General features: G+C 38.7%; 1 protein-coding gene across 4 annotated transcripts in view; it reads right to left on the bottom strand.

Moving 5' to 3' along the window:
* Npffr2 (neuropeptide FF receptor 2) overlaps positions 1-16266 on the bottom strand; it is a 36201-nt gene extending 19935 nt beyond the window's left edge. Inside the window, exon 1 of one of the 4 annotated variants that reach the window (XM_021226065.2) lies at positions 15962-16266. The gene's annotated coding sequence lies outside the window, so the exon portion shown is untranslated. Of the gene's footprint in view, positions 1-4098; positions 4121-15598; positions 15714-15961 lie in introns of those variants that run through there. The other 3 variants (XM_005068164.4, XM_021226067.2, XM_040747376.1) reach the window with 3 other exon arrangements.
* Positions 16267-16555: the final 289 nt, after the last annotated feature.

Below are 16555 nucleotides of genomic sequence, written 5' to 3'. Positions count from 1 at the left end.
CATTTTTGTGGATTACAGCAGACTGGCTCAAAAAAATGATGTAACTACCTAAGTTATTGCTTATGCAGATATCTGAGGTAGCTCCAATCTAAACTTTTTAATTTCAAAATGTTAGTATTTAACAACAAAACCATATATGAACATCTGTCTTCCCCTAAACACCTATTTTAGTCTAGTCTTCTATGCATGCTTTGTATCCAACTTTAATCTTATGTTGGGGACATGGAGTTATAGGCCTAAGTATATGCTATTTAAGAAATTATGTTTATGTAGAGATGAGTGAATTACATAAGATGCAAAATACCTAAATAGGTCAGAACTAGCTGTGATGGAGCAAACCTGTAATCTCACCAACCAAAAGGCTAAGGCAGAGATTTTGAGGTTCAGGACAGCCTGGATTCATCCCGAGGCTCTGTCTCAAAATGAAGAAAGAAGAGAATAAGGGGCAAAACGAAGACGGATTTTTCACAACCAAGTATTTGAAGTTAGAATGAAATTTTGCTTTTAGTATGTGAGTATAAATTGCATAGCCTTCTCCCCTCTAAAGTGAAATTTAATTTAAACTGCTTTTCAAGTACATTACATTTCAGCAACTGGACAGTATTGCAGCAAGAAGATAGAGTTATTTCTCTCAATAAGAAATTAAATCCTGGAAAATGTAAAGATAGTCCTTAGACCTTTTACCAAGGTGATTTTGAATGATAAGAACTCTTAAATAAGTCAACTTCTTCTTGCTATTCATATATTCAAAGTAGTTTTTGAACATAAAATTTTGAAAGTCTACCCCATTTCTACCTTTTAGTTTTGATGATATCACTAGACATCATCAGCACTGAGATCAGAGGATGCTTTTATTATTTTTCATCCACATTCAAAAAATTATGTCCATGTTGGTTATATGTTACTAACCAGTCTACCAAAAATGGTAGGCCAAGAAAGGGTCGTGTAAGCCTGGCTGAACAGTCTGGATCTGCACATGTTTTCTTATGGACACTATCATGAATAGATTGTTCCATGTCAACAGACTCAGGCTTGAGCCACTACAGGGGCCACAACAGATATTTTAACATACCTGAATTGTTATCAAAGGGGAGTGTACTGTCTAATTGTGAGGAACAGATGGAGAATACGCATTTGAATCATTTATTCTGCAGATAAAAGAACAATCTTTTATATTATTTGAAAATAGTATGGGTGTCAACACTAACCATTATGATAATGCACACTATCTATGTAGGTATTATCTTCTAATAGCATCTCACAGATTCACTAAATGTGCAGCACTAAGTGAAAGATAGCAGGCCATCCTCGAAGGGTGATGAGTGCATGGGCCCTCACTTTCTTATGGCTTGTCTGCACTATGTTGAATTGATGCCCAAATGATCTGTCACCCTCCTCTTCTGGTACTCATTCATTATCTAATGATGAATGGCTTTAGTTCCTCAGTCTCCATTCAGTCTTTGGTATACAGTAATTTGTCTCTTGTCTCTATGCTGACTGTCTTGCTAACGTCACTTGTTAGTGGTTAAAGTCCATATTCAGGTCTGTCCCCTGCTATTCATATTTTATATTAATACCCTACTATTTGTATTTTATATTAGTGCACTATTTTTTTCCTCCAACTAAATGTACTTTATCAATAAAGCATGAAAAAGATCTTTAGAAAAAGATCCAGCCTGAAGAAAGAGCATGAGAAACATAACTTGCTGGTAATTTGTGGAACCATCTAACAGCTTGTCATCTCAAGGCCTCTGGATACTCTTCCCTGCATTTTGTGTCTTATGTATCCTATAAACAAAGCAGGGGTGGGTAATTCAGACTAAGAATTATTACCTTATTCAAATTTTTAAAATTAAGTTTGTATCATGGCTAGCTCATGATATAAAGAAACACCTTAATCAGTTGTGACATTAAGATGAACACCTTGACTCCTTTCTTAAAATTAAAAATGCGTTTTGTTCTATTTCCTATTGAGTGACTACAAGCCATGTTCTGTTAATTATTTATAAGAATAGGAGACTGTCTTTGAAGAAATCTTCATTCGATTTTAGTTGAAAAATGTTTTCAATGATAGCATTTCTATATTAGGTTGACCTTTAATCCTGTCAGTGATGGACAGACCCCTTCTGGTGGCCTATGAAAATGAGTCAATGTATTTTACTGTACAAACATTCTCATCATCTTTTGCAAAGCATAAAGTTATGGGAAGAAGAAATAAAATTTAAATATATTTAAATAAAAATTTTAATTTTAAAATATGAACTAAACTTGTAACAGCAGATGTTTAAATTTTCCTGAATTTTCACCTGTTTGTGTATACAGGGTACAAGGACTACAACAGAGAAAAAAATAATTGTCCTAGGCTTACAATACAGGCAAGTAGCAATACCACACACTGCTAAAACCTCCTTCTTTTAGCCTTGTGCACCTTCTTACAGAAGTCCCCCAACCTTTATCTGGAAATTTCATCATCCTACCCAAATTATGCCTATGAAAACCCCAAATTACCTCAAGATTCCAAATGCTTATAACAATTGCCAGTCATAATGATGCCAGGGACAAAGGCACATATCTCCCACTGACATGGGCCTCTTTTGGCAGTTGGTAACACAGCATCATCTTTAAAAGCACATAACTCCACCACCATAGAAACAAGTTATAAGGTATCTTCAGACATAATACCAATTAAGTGAAATAAGATCATCCATATATCTAGCTAGCCATCTTCAGTAACTGAAATGTTAGGTCTCAGTGACCCATGCTATCAGTCACCAAATGACATGTTTTTCTATTGATTTGGTCCTTGAACTCTGAAATAATCAAGTTTAACTGCATAGTAGAGGTAATCTTTGTCAAAATAGATGAAACCCTATATAGAGAACTCAAATAACAGAATTAAAATAATAAACAATGCAAATATTTTCATTATTTTTTTCTCTAAGCTTATGCACAGACTGACAAAGAAGTATGATGATAATTTTTTTAACAACTGCTACTCTAGAAACTGTCAAATTGCTAGATCTACAGCCAGAGATCTATAGCCAGATATAAATTGCCCCAGCACCACAGTCACAGAAGCCTCCTAAACTGATTCCACTAAGATAACAAGGGTTTTTTTCTCAGATTTTATATTATAAACTTATTCTCCTTGCTTAGATTTATTTTTTTACTTTTGTTTATTATATGTGTGTGTATACCATGTATGTTCAGGAGCCTGCAGATATCAGAAGAGAGCATCAAATCTCCTGGAACTGGAGTTACAGGCAGTTGTGCATCATATGATACACCCATGTGTTGTGTGTATGCATGTCCAAGTGCATGGGCATGCTGGGAATTTGAATCCTTGGAAGAGCATTGAGCACTCTTACCCAACGAGCCATCCATCCATCCATCTATCCATCCTTCCATCCATCCATCCATCCATCCATCCCCGTACTATCTTGTAATAATTATGGACCTACATAAATAATAATTTAGAGCAATAATATACAAAACTGTCATACATCATTCTAACAAAATCTCATAGTATTTTCCAAATACCAATACCTCACCAAATTTAGCTTATCTTCTTTTTGTCTGAATAGTTGTAGTAGTGGTTTCCAACAGTAATAGTTATGGATGCAAGATTCCTGTGCCCTTAAATACTTCAGTGTGTCCTTCCCATAACATAAAGACATTGGAACTTTTAGAAATTTTAACAGATTGACAGCAACCACGATTTCCCACATTTCTGTGAAGTTTCTACTTAGCATTTAATGTGAATCTTTTAAGATACACTCTGAGACAATGCATCTGATTTTCATTGTAGTGGATTAAATTAACTCAAAGAAACAGTTATCTCAAACATGTTATAGATAGGAACGTGATGTTATTTAATAAGAGGATCATTGAAAACCAGAATAAAGATTTAAAAGTAAGGTCATCTCACTTTCAGGGTAAGCCCGAAATACAAGGGCAGGGGTGCACAAGAGAAAGGTTGATGGGAGTTCAGACACATGTACCAGGGAAAGCCTGTGTGACAACCTAGGCAGAGGCTAGAGTCAAAGCTACAGAATGAATGGAACCACAGACGCTACACAGGATAAGAAGGGCTCTCACCTGTGGTTTCTGGAGGTACCATGGCCATGTCTATACCTTCCAGTGATATTTCTGAACTCCAGGCTAGGGGAAAATAAATTTCAGGTTGTTTTTTTTAAAGTCTCCAGGTTTGTTATTCTAGCCCCAGGATGTGTTAAGTCAGCAAATCACTTCAGTCTTCACCTGAGTCACTTATTGTATTAGTCACAAAATAGTGACTTTTTTGTACACTTATAAACTGGTAATCTATCAAAATGAAGAACATTTCTGGTTTTGACTTACAGCTTATACTACTATTCAGTTACAAGTAATTGCTTTTTAAAAGATCTAGTTAGATAAAGTTTCCATACAAATATTCACCCATTTAAAAAAATGTGTATATGTGATACAATTACACATATTCATGATAAATTGACAGTTATTATCCATCAAGTCCTCATCTACAGGTTCAGCCAATCATGAATCTAAAGAAAATATTCAAAGAAAAATATTTTTGCCTGCTCTAGACCTGTAAGGACTCTTACTGTTGTCATTATTCCCTAGACAATATGGTGTAACAATGGTTTTCAAATTACACACACTATATTAATATAAGTAACAGACAGACTACATAAAATATATGGGAAGATATTACTGCATGTAGTATACCTTTTTATAGAAGAGATTTGAGCATCTATAGACTTTAGTATTTGTCAAGTGAGCTAGAAACAGGCTCTCTGAAGATGCTGAGGAATGACTGGACAATTTTTTATTTTCTATACACATACCTGTGACAGTGCTTAATTTATATATAAGAAAAAAGTATGGGATAAATGACAATAATAAAACAAATCATAACAAAAAGTACAAAAAGTTTTATTAAAAACTTGTTTCTTCTGTTTTCCACTGAATGTCTTTAGACCATGATTGACTCCAGTTAACTGAAGGTGTGGCTGACTCCAGTTAACTGAGAGCATGGAAGAGAAGAATGGAGATGGGGGAACTGATGCATTATGTAAGATCATAACACTCAGTTTCCAAGTTGAAAATCATCCCTTTGGCCTTTTCATGAGCTTTTGCTTGTGTTAGAGGAGTGTGTCTGTGTTAACTTGTGTGTGCTAGTGTGTATGGCTACTTGCATGTGGCAGCCAGAGCTTGACACTGGGTGTCTCTTCAGTTATCCTCCACCTTATATTTTGAGTCAGGGTCTCTCACTGAAGTTGGAGTTCTCTGATCAGTAAACTAGCTGACCAGCAAGACCCCAGGATCTGCCTGTCTCCACTCCCAATGCTGGGATTCTGGGCATATGTTGCCATACCTGACTGCTTTACATGGGTTCAGACATCAAACTCATGACCTTTTGTCTGTATCACAAGCATTTTACCAAGCATTCCATCTCCACAGGTCCCTCTTATGAACCTTTAACAAAATACAACCCTCAAAAATCATATTGCAGAATAATCTTGGCAAGATAAAAAATTCTGCTATTACAAAATGAACTGAAATATGTGTGTCATTTTTATGGGAGTGCTAAATTAAAACTCCAACTCAGCATTGAAATTGAGTGCAAACTATTTCATTTGATAAATGCACTTTGGGTTCTGCATCCAAATAGTACTTTAAGAGGACATATTCAGAGTCTAAACACTTTTGTAAAGTTTTATTCATTCCACCTGTTTATGTATAGAATAATGCAATTAGGGTATGCAATAGAACACAGAAACTATTGAATGCTAGGTTGAAAAGGTAGGTTGTTTGAAAGTATTTGAACACAAAAGATAACTGTTTTCAATATAAGAAATGTGCTTAATAGAGAACAAGTGAGTTAGACAGCAGAGCTAATGCTTTGCTCAGAGGTTTTAGGAGAATAAAGGCTTTCCTCTTTATTGCTACACTGGTTGTTACAGACTTTCTTAGATTTCTTTCTTTACAGGATTTTCAAACATTGTGAACTATATCTTAGGTTGCAACTCTCTAAAGTAGCAAATACATCAAGTGGTGGAAGGAACTTGACTCATTATGCTGGCTCTTACCAAGTCAGATGGCTGACTTTGTACATTTTGTTGATAATCTACTGAATTTGGAAGAAAGATCAATTTTTATATACCTTCTAGCTCTACAACTTTACAAGAAAGCTAACAATACTCAACCTTCTTGACTATTAACAGGAAAATCTTGTTAAAAAACGCAGTAAAGACAGAGGTCATTGTAATGGTGAAAACTTTGCCCTAGTCCCTGGCATTCATATACCCAAAGAGTCTGGAATGTTATGGTGGAGGTTCCACCCAAGCTCCCCTCCCCCATCTCCTCCCAAAGCCTACCAAGTGATGACCCCTCAAATGATGACCCCTCCCCCAGAGATACTAAAGACCACTCCCACAGGGTATTTAAACTGTCAAACTCCTGGTTTATCCCATCTCCCTTTCTTGTCTCCTCTCCGGGGGGGGGAGGGCTGGAAGGCTACCCAGGAGTGCTGTATCCATTAAACCCTGTCTTTTTCTAATTCAGTTTGATTTGTTCTGATTTGGATGGCTGCAACGGTGGAGAGGCTTATCAGGATACAGAAAATTTTCAATCATATCAAAACATCACTCGGTACTCACAGTTTTTGGCACCAAACACTTTATTTAAACCTTCTCATTCAAGTGCTTGCTCTTAGGTAATTGTAATTAGTCAATGTGATTTTTTTTGCATATTTTAAGCAACTTGTTTATTTTCAATTCTATTGTTTATTCCCCTCGTGTGAAATATCAACTTGATGTGGATCTATTGTAAATTGGCTGAATTGATCTGTGACAACAGAAATAGTCAAAAAAATAGTTACAACATGTTTTAGCAATCTTTTCTTTAAAAATATGGCACAATTATTGGAAAATATATAGTATGTAAATGAAAATTAAAACCCAACTTACTACCTTTAGATAGAACGCATCTGGCCGGGCGGTGGTGGCACATGCCTTTAATCCCAGCAATCGGGAGGCAGAGGCAGGCGGATCTCTGTGAGTTTGAGGCCAGGCTGGATTGACAGCCTCCAAAACAATACAGAGAAACCCTGTCTCGTAAATACAAAAAAAAAAAAAAGGAACCCCACCTACTGTTTCCTGTTTCCACAGTAAGAAAGCTGCAAGTACTGGCCCTACTCTCCATTCTCTCTTCTGTGTCAGGAAGTGTGAGAAGAAACTGTCCTTGAACATTAGGGCCTTTGCATTGTTCCCTTTTATACCCTTCTGCCTATAAAGTGCATGTCCTTTCCAATCCAATCACTTAAAAAGGAAAAAGAATTCATTGTCTCACTGTAATTATGAGATTGTACAGGAAATTCTATTCCATACAGAAGTGTCATAATTGCAAATCCTCATGCCCATAGCTTCCAGTTACAGTTTTAAATGGCAGTTTTATTCATAATAAAGTTCACATCTTTATGTCTCTATACTTGTATCTATCCTAAATGTACCTATCTCTGGGTTTTCCCAAAGTTGGGTGATAGATAGGATACAACTATTACTTATGAAACAAGTTAGTATTCATAAAGTATACATGCACCTTGAGTTTTATTTATTTACTCATTCAGCATTTTTTTTGCTGTGAATTCAACACAATATTCAAGCTCACTGACTTGCCTCAGCTTATGAGGTTTGCAAAAAAGGCAACCATCCAAGTAAATATTGATAAGGATGACAAGGTCCATGCTTGGCAAAACTGAACGGAGAAGAACACAGTGTATTTACAAGTTCTAACTTCTGAGGCTCATGGGAAAAGGTCAAGTCAAAGGGTGGAAGCAGAGTATGAACTAATGGGGAGGGGTTTGTGAGGATATCAAGCATCTTCAAGCAGCAAGCTAGGTTTGAGGAAGGAACCTGATATAAGTCGCCAGGGGCTACAGCCTGGAGATGGACAGATCTCAGTGTGCTGAAAGTGGGGCTGGAATGTAGGTATAAACCAAACTGAAAAGTGCCTATGAGATGTAATAAAAGCACGTAGTATCCTATGGGCATCGGACTTTAATTCTGTACTAACAAGACCCAATATATTGCTCATGGAAGTTTTAAAATTTGGCCCTTTTTATTTTGCTAGCAAAGACATAAATGTCATTCTGTGCTCAGGCATGAGAAGTATTCGGTGAACTATTGCATTCCTGTCATTAGCTACAGTTTGTATTTCTGGTCTCAGATATATCCAATGTTATCTGAGCAACCAAAACAGATCCTGGTCAGACATTGTAGATCACCATCTTTTTTTTCTTACTAATTTTATGAGACCTTTAGTTTAATTCTTTTTATATGTTTATAAAACTTTTCTCTACATCTGTTATTTAACTTCATTTTTTAGTTCTAAATTTCTAACTTTTAGAAAAAATTAAATTTAATAATCACAATGTAAATTGTTTATTAAAGACAATGCCCTCCTGGTCTATAAGTAAAGACATCATCTCAAAATAAACAAAATGAAATACGAGATCATAGTAGAAGAAGAGGAACTGAATATGTTGGTGTATCATACTGTAAATTTATAGGTGATTCAAAACTTGGTAAAATATAATAGCATTTGGTCATTAGGAGAAATTCCTGCTTGTACTTTTTAATATAGATCCCTACATTTATGTCACTTGTAGCAAATGGAAAGTGCTGAATTGGTCTTATATGTTGTGAGACTGTTATATTTATGAAAGAAAGACAACACGATAGGATAAGGCCCATCATTGAACATTATTACAGTGCAATATTTCAATTCTCTCTACAGATACCCACAACTTAAAAATGTATTCACTTGTTTTATGCCGGGCGGTGGTGGTGCATGCCTTTAATCCCAGCACTCGGGAGGCAGAGGCAGGCAGATCTCTGTGAGTTCGAGGCCAGGCTGGACCGACAGCCTCCAAAACAAAACAGAGAAACCCTGTCTCGTAAAAACCAAAAAAAAAATGTATTCACTTGTTTTATTATTGTAATAAGCATTCAATTCTGTAGCTTTTTCTTTGACAATACTATACTTTAAAGCTCTTACTAATATTTCTGTATCACCGGAGACAGATCATTTTTATTCTCGATAATAACAGTGATATTCAGCTTCCTGTGGGTTCATTCTGTGGGACAGCCAAGCCATGGCTCTAAATGTTTTAGCGTGCAATAATTTCTTCTACACTCAACCTCTGAAAGTACTATTAACTAAATGTTACAGAACAGACAAAGAAGGAATAAGTAACTAACCCGGGTTATGACAGAGCTGTGGCATAAGGTCCATCCAAGGACTTTCCATTCAGCCAGGCAGCCTTCATCCTCACTGCAATCCTGGCCATGTAAAACCACCACACAGGAAGTTGCTTCCATTATCATGTTAGAAATAATGTTTTATGGAGCATGTATGGCATGTACATTTTTAATCATCCACCATTAGTTTGCCTTCCAGAAGGATCACACCAAGAAGTTTTGTGTGAGCCGGGCGGTGGTGGTGCATGCCTTTAATCCCAGCACTCGGGAGGCAGAGGCAGGCGGATCTCTGTGAGTTCGAGGCTGGGCTGGACCGACAGCCTCCAAAACAATACAGAGAAACCCTGTCTCGTAAAAACAAAAAAACAAAAAAGAAGTTTTGTGTGTTCCACACTGTCACCTGTACTCAGTCAGCATAGACTTCTTAAAATTTCTCAACATCATAGTGACAATATTTTGTTTAATTTAAATGGCTGGCCACATCTCTATTTTTGCATATTTGTCATTTGATAATCAAAGAACTAAATAATAAAATGTGAAATAGCACATCCTAATCACTTAAACATTAGCAAGACTCAAGGCTGGAGATATGGCTTAGCAGTTAAGAGCACTGGCTGTTCTTCCTCAGTTCAACTCCCAGCAGTCACATGGTGGCTTACAATTGCTGATAATGAGACCTGGCGCCCTCTTCTGGCCTGCAGGCACACAAGCAGGCTGAACACTATACATAGTAAATAAATATTAGCAAAACTCTCATCAATCAACCTTTGACCAAATAAAATGTCAAAAAGAAAAAAATGTAACTGATCTAGACCCATTGAACGTGGGTGTCAGTGAGGAGGCCTCAGCAGTTTATGGAACCTCTGGTAGTGGATCAGTATTTATCCCTAGTATAAGAATGGACTTTGGGGGGCTGGACAGATGGCTCAGAGCTTAAGAGCACTGACTGCTCTTCCAGGGGTCCTGAGTTCAATTCCCAGCAACCACATGATGGCTCACAAAAATCTACAGTGATAATGAGACCTGGTGCCCATTTCCGGCATGTAGGCAGAACACTGTATATGTAATAAATAAATAAATCTTAAAAAAAAAAGAATGGACTTTGGGAGCCCATTCCACATACAGGGATCCCCTCTCAGCCTAGAACATGGGGGAGGGCCTAGGCCCTGCCCCAAATGATGTGACAGACTTTGAAGATCCCCCATGGAAGGCCTCACCCTCCCTGGGGAGCAGAAAGGGGATGGGATACAAGGTTAGTTGGGGGCAGGGGAGGAGAGGAGGGAGAGGGAACTGGGATTGACATGTAAAACAAACTTGTTTCTAATTTAAGTAAAAATAAATAAAAAGAAAAAATGAAACTATTTAAGGCAATGAAAACAAGAACATGAAAGCTGAAGAAAATATGAAATATTTCACAAACAACATGGCAGATTTAGGTTTATGAACCTTATTTTTAAAGCAAAAGAGCCTAATGCAGATTTGAATATAATTAAAACTTACCAATACATTTGTAAAAATTATAAAACAGAACTGAAGTTAATAGCCTCTTAATACTTTAGATAGAGATTATGGAAGTAACTAGGAGGGTGAGCACATACGTGAGTACACAGCACACATATGCACATGTGCTCGTGACTGGATTGGCCGTTCTGAGTGCGAAGGGACTTTCATTAAAACCTAGAAACCTGCATGTCCAATGGTAGTACTCGTTAATACTGAACTCTGCATGTCCAATGGAAGTACTCGTTAATACTGAATTCTGCATATCCAATGGAAGTACTTATTAATACTGAACTCTGCATGTCCAATGGAAGTACTTATTAATACTGCTCTGCATGTTCAATGGAAGTACTTATTAATACTGAACTCTCCATGTCCAATGGAAGTATAAAACTTTTGTTAATACTGAACTCTCCAATCATATTGAAACTAACTAAACTGATCATGATCGTATTTTGAATGTATATAGCAAGTTATGGAAAAGACATCAGGTGAATAGCCACATTATCAGAATAAATACAGGCAATATGCAAAGAACACAAAATCACTAGATAAGGTAGGTAATGGTAGAAATGAAGATTGTAATTGTTTGTTAAATAAGACATGAGGTCTATTACTGAAATTAATATAACACCTGTAAACAAAGTCATAACACTGGTGGTGATGGGAATACAAATAGTCTTTCAATCTTTTTGATGAACATTTTGTTGGTACTACTTTGGAGGAATATGACCACATATATTAAATTTGGAAATTTTTGTTCCTTGAACTAATTATTTAATTCATATATAAATCACACATACATACATACATTCACACATATACACACACAAATATAAGCCTTGAACAGTGACAAAATGCCAGAAAACACACATATTTATATTATGGTTCACAACAGCAGCAGTAACACAATAATTTTATGGTTAGGGGTCACCACATGAGGAACTAAGTTAACGGGATGAAGCATTTGGAAGGTTGAGATACACTAGTCTCTTAGGAAAGCAAAACCAAACACCAGACAATACTGTGATAACCTGCAGTAAGAAACAGCTGTCTAGAGTTGTCATTGAGAGGCTCTGGAGCTAGATTTCTGAGTCAGGCAACACAATAAGCCCAAAGGCTGTAAGCAGGCCTTGATTGACTCAAGATGAAGGTACCACAAAGACAAGAGTGGCCCCCTGAGTTTGCAGCTCTTTGAGAGTTGTGAGAGCATTGAGGCAGTCCTGATTCCATAGGACATTATGATGGAAGAAGTTGTCAAAACCTCCATAATCAAACTACCAAGAAAAACAAGCTCAGGGATGGGGTGCCTGGTTGAACCCAGGCTTCTTTGAGCTTCTTCAGTACTTGGGACCAGTCCAGGGCTACTACTGTGCAAAGAATCACCAGCCACAGTGTAGGTTGGAAAGATTTAAGGAAGCGTCTGCTTTTGAGGAAAACTGTTAAGGCTCTGAGGCGTGAAGGAGAACCATGACAAAATGAAGAAAGAGGAGGCAGGTTCCACATAAAATTCCTGTTTTCTGTCAGTGGTAAGACCCCAAGGGAAATGCTGAGGCAGCAGCCCATTACATGTAACACACTTTCTTCACATGGAGTAGAAGCTGTGTTCCCAGACTCAGTGTTTTCAATCACTTTAGTCCCCATGAGCACTAACTGCACAGAACTAAGACAGAAAGAAAAAAGTAGAGAGGTCAAATGAGAGAGGTAGAGAGGTTAAATGAGGTCAAAATTTCAATAAAAAAAATGTCTTGCCGGGCCGTGTGGCACACGCCTTTAATCCTAGCACTCGGGAGGCAGAGGCAGGCGGATCTCTGTGAGTTCGAGGCCCGGCTGGACTGACAGCCTCCAAAACAATACAGAGAAACCCTGTTCGTAAAACCAAAAAAAAAAAAAAAAAAAGGAAATCTGAGTTCTGTGGGCCCCTGTTTACTTGTCCATAGTTAACAAGGTGATTGAGAGAAGTCTCTGAATGTATAAGTAATCTGTTAAGAGTCCTTCTGGATCCCCCAGGGCACAAGACTCACAAGGTCATGATCAAACTCTTAATTTGAAAGTTGTCCTCATTGAGTTTTTGGTTCTTAGGAGGTAAACTCTAATACAGACAACTATTAGTTTTACTGGCTTTCTGGTGGGATAAATAATAGAAATGTTCACCCAATTTTTAGCTTACCTCTAAATGAATATCCCCTTGCCCAGTGTTAGAAGAAAAATTCCTTAAACCAATTAAATTTGTAGAGCTTATTTGAACAAAGCAAAACAATTCCTCCTAGAGCAAGATAGATTAACAATTATGGGGTAATTACTTAAGTCAGAGCTAGCCAGTAAGAAACAAGCAAGGCCAACAGCTTCATAATTAATACAGCGTCTTGTGTGTTTATTTGGGGACTACAAAGCGGCAGAGCCCAGGCAACTGGCGGGAGATAAACCAAAGTGGCTAGCAAAGAAAAAGCTTCTCCTTACAGACACTCCCCCCGGCCACTGTTGAAGGGCACTTATTTGTACTATTCTTTCTTCATTTGCTGGTGTGCAAGGTTTGGGCTCTGTTGTTACTCCTGATGGCCATTATTGATCCTGTCTGGTTTGCTTTGAGGGAATAGAAGCTGAACTTGGTATGAGAACCTGACTAAGACCTGTTTTCTCAATCTTGTGCATGAGTGAATTCAATTCCAGTTTTGTTTTTTATTTGTGGGAGGTGTGGGAGGAACTTCTGAGTAAGGTAATAGAAACACACTCAGAACACAACAAGGAACTGGCTCCTCGTGGGGACCCAGTGCTTACTGTACTAGCTGATGACTGTCCTGGTCATGAGTCACTTGGACATGCCAGGACTCACCTTTTACCACAGCCTGAGATCTCTTCAGATTTCTCAGAGATTGGCCCTTGAGAAAAGACCGTAAGGCATTTGACATGTACCAGAGGCTGCATCCAGAGAGCCAAATAGATCACATTCTATATAGAAATTATATCTTTTTCCAGGCCATTTTAGAGGGAAACTAAAGAATTTCAGGACCTCAGCTAAGGGCATTAACTCTTTAGTAGCAAGGCAAGGTCAAGGTAGCCTTTTCCTTCTGGATTCTCTTTCTCTGTGGGATTTCTAAAGACTGAAAGGGTTCTAGTGGTTTGATTTTGACATCCTTTCATGTTTGAACAGTATTAGAGACAGCAAATGACTTTCTTGGCTCAGAAAGCCAGCAGGGCAGGGACGGAAGCAGAGGTGTGACTGAAATGAGAGCTTGTCTGTACCTCTGGATGTGTGCACTTCCATGAGAGATGTGGAAGTCTATCTGCTGTGGCAAACACTACAACTCAGGCAAACAGAGGAGACAACAGCAATCAGCTGTTATCAAGTTAATACTAAGCAAGGAATTCCCCCAGGCAGTTTGCCAAGACTAGTAACTACAATATACAAGGGCAAAGGATGTGGGATCCTGTTTGATATTTTCAAATGTGCAGAACAGTGCTTATCCAAAATCAATTCCACTTCTCACTAAAGGAGTGTGCTACAAAATGTATACTTGCTGATTTATGAAGCTTTGAGGGACAAAGTTCTTATCTGGGTCTGAAATGCAGCTGGAAATCCTTAATAAAATACAGATACATTTGCAAGGGTGCCCACACCGCCACCCCACTCCACTCCAGAAGCCAAGTACAATAACAACTGCAGCAAACACAGAATCTTCCAGACACAAACCATTTACTGGCTTTTGTGAATTTGTACCTGTATATTCTACAGCTTTGACACCTAGGGGAGATAGCACGGCTAAACAGTGGTAAACAAAGCTATGAATCAAAAGAATCATAGAAATAGATTTCTATTATACACACACTTGCAAATTCTCCGCAGTGCATTTGCAAAATGCAAAAAAATTCCCCCAGAGAAAAGTAGACGAAGGAAAAGTAATGGGAACTTTAACTATCCCTGTAGTTGACTATTGACGTAAAAGAGGGGTTTGGTAGAAATATAGGATTAAACGTTATGAATGTGAAGGAAAACAAGAAACAAAGGATAATTGTATTCGGAACTTATTGTTAAGCAATAACTAGGACATGTTTCAGACTAATAACATCTAGTTTTTAATGTTAGCATATGCCTTTAAAGATAATGGAGTGAGCAGCGATGTTGATATTTAATTAAACCAGTCTTCTTCAGAGGAAAACTTGAAGTTTGCAACACTGTTGTCACTCGGCTTTCCTATTGATCCATACCATCGTTGAACAGCTGCAAGTTCAGCTGTAACTTACAATGTCATTAATTTTACCCAACTTATTTCTAATTGGGAGTCCAGCCGCCAACAAAAATAGATCCTTCACAGCTGGCAACACACTGACTTGTTCATCCTTTCTCCTCTTATGAAAATGAAATTTGGTCATGTGATGGAAAGAGAATTTAGATACCTGGCTCCAAGAAATTTGAGTATATTGATTAAAAGGAAATCCTTTCATTGTTCACGTTATATTTAATATTGTTTAAAATAAATGTTGAAAAATAGCGCCCACCTAGTTGGAGGGAGATAGGAAGTAAATGCATTAAATGCATTTTTTTGTTGCTCAGTTTGTATGTGGTTCTAGTTACGGGAAAGCATTTTCCACTTCTTCAAGACCTCAGTGTCCCAGGGCTGCACTGGCACTGCCTGCTTCTCTGACACAAAAGAAATCCCATCTCCATAGTCGTCTTTGAGAGCTGGGTGTTGTCCTAGCCACATTTTAGTTGCCCCCCTCCCCGCCCCAAATCCTGATGCACGAGACCAAGCCTAGTCCACAATTGCCATTGCTAAGAATCATTCGGATGAAGCGAGCAAGCGAACCGTGTGGGAAACTTTTGCTAACGATCCACTTACCTTCCTAAGGAGATTCAGCTGAGTTTACCAGCGTTCACCTGGAGAGGGGTCGGGGGACTTGGAGGGTGAGGGAGCACCGCCATCACAACCAGGTACCTGATCCGTAAGCTGAAGAGCGCAGGCGCCCACTGGGTGGACCCTCCCCACCGTCCCACCCCGCCCCCAGGGCAGACTTCAGCCAGGGACCAGACCAAAGCTCCCAGGACAACACCCAGAGAGCCTAGGGAGCAAAAGCCTCTGGGGAAAGGTCAAGAGAAAAAACGGCAGAATCCAAGCAACCGTGTGTCACCGAGGCCAGCAGAGACCCTGGGAAAGGTTCTCCCATCCACGCTGAAAACCCAGGCTGTCTTCCATCGTCCTTACCTGCTCTTGGCCAAGTGTCCCAGGCGCGCGTTGAAGGCAGCAAGTCGGTCCTGAGCAACAGGTTCTGTCTGGGGTGCCAGCTTCCAGGCTTTATCTTCTGGCAGAGGGGCGACGGGCTAGCCACCTCCCCAGGGTTTGCTGCTGCCGGCGGCAAGCTCTGCACGGTCCCTTCTTGCTCAGGACACCACTGGCCAACTACTGGTTACCGACAGAGCTGCTCACAGCCTGTCAACAGGCTCTGGATAGCTTGTGAATTCACAATCCCTGAGCTGCAAAGGAAGGGAAGCTGCGCTGATTACCACCTCCTGGGTCACTGATGGCTTGGCTCAAAATTCTGAGCAGTCCTTTAAAGCTCTAGGTGTCTGTTTCTTTCTGTAGCAAAATAGAAATCGTGATGACATTAGTATGCACTTTAAGAACTAAATGGGTAGCCGTGTGTAAGTATGCCCCGGAGTGGTCGTGATACATGTTAAACATTCGTTCATTTTGTCAATTTTCATAGCAACGAGAATTCATCTTAGAGAACAAACTAAAACAACCCACCTATCCCCCTCCTCTGAAGCAGGCATTACTTTGTAAATCCTTGGGATACTG

The sequence above is a fragment of the Mesocricetus auratus genome, unplaced genomic scaffold (genome assembly GCF_017639785.1).
Source record: "Mesocricetus auratus isolate SY011 unplaced genomic scaffold, BCM_Maur_2.0 Super-Scaffold_100006, whole genome shotgun sequence".
Taxonomy (NCBI): Eukaryota; Metazoa; Chordata; class Mammalia; order Rodentia; family Cricetidae; genus Mesocricetus; species Mesocricetus auratus.
The sequence above is the reverse complement of the archived record's forward strand: the minus strand, read 5'-3'. Positions and strand labels throughout refer to the sequence as shown.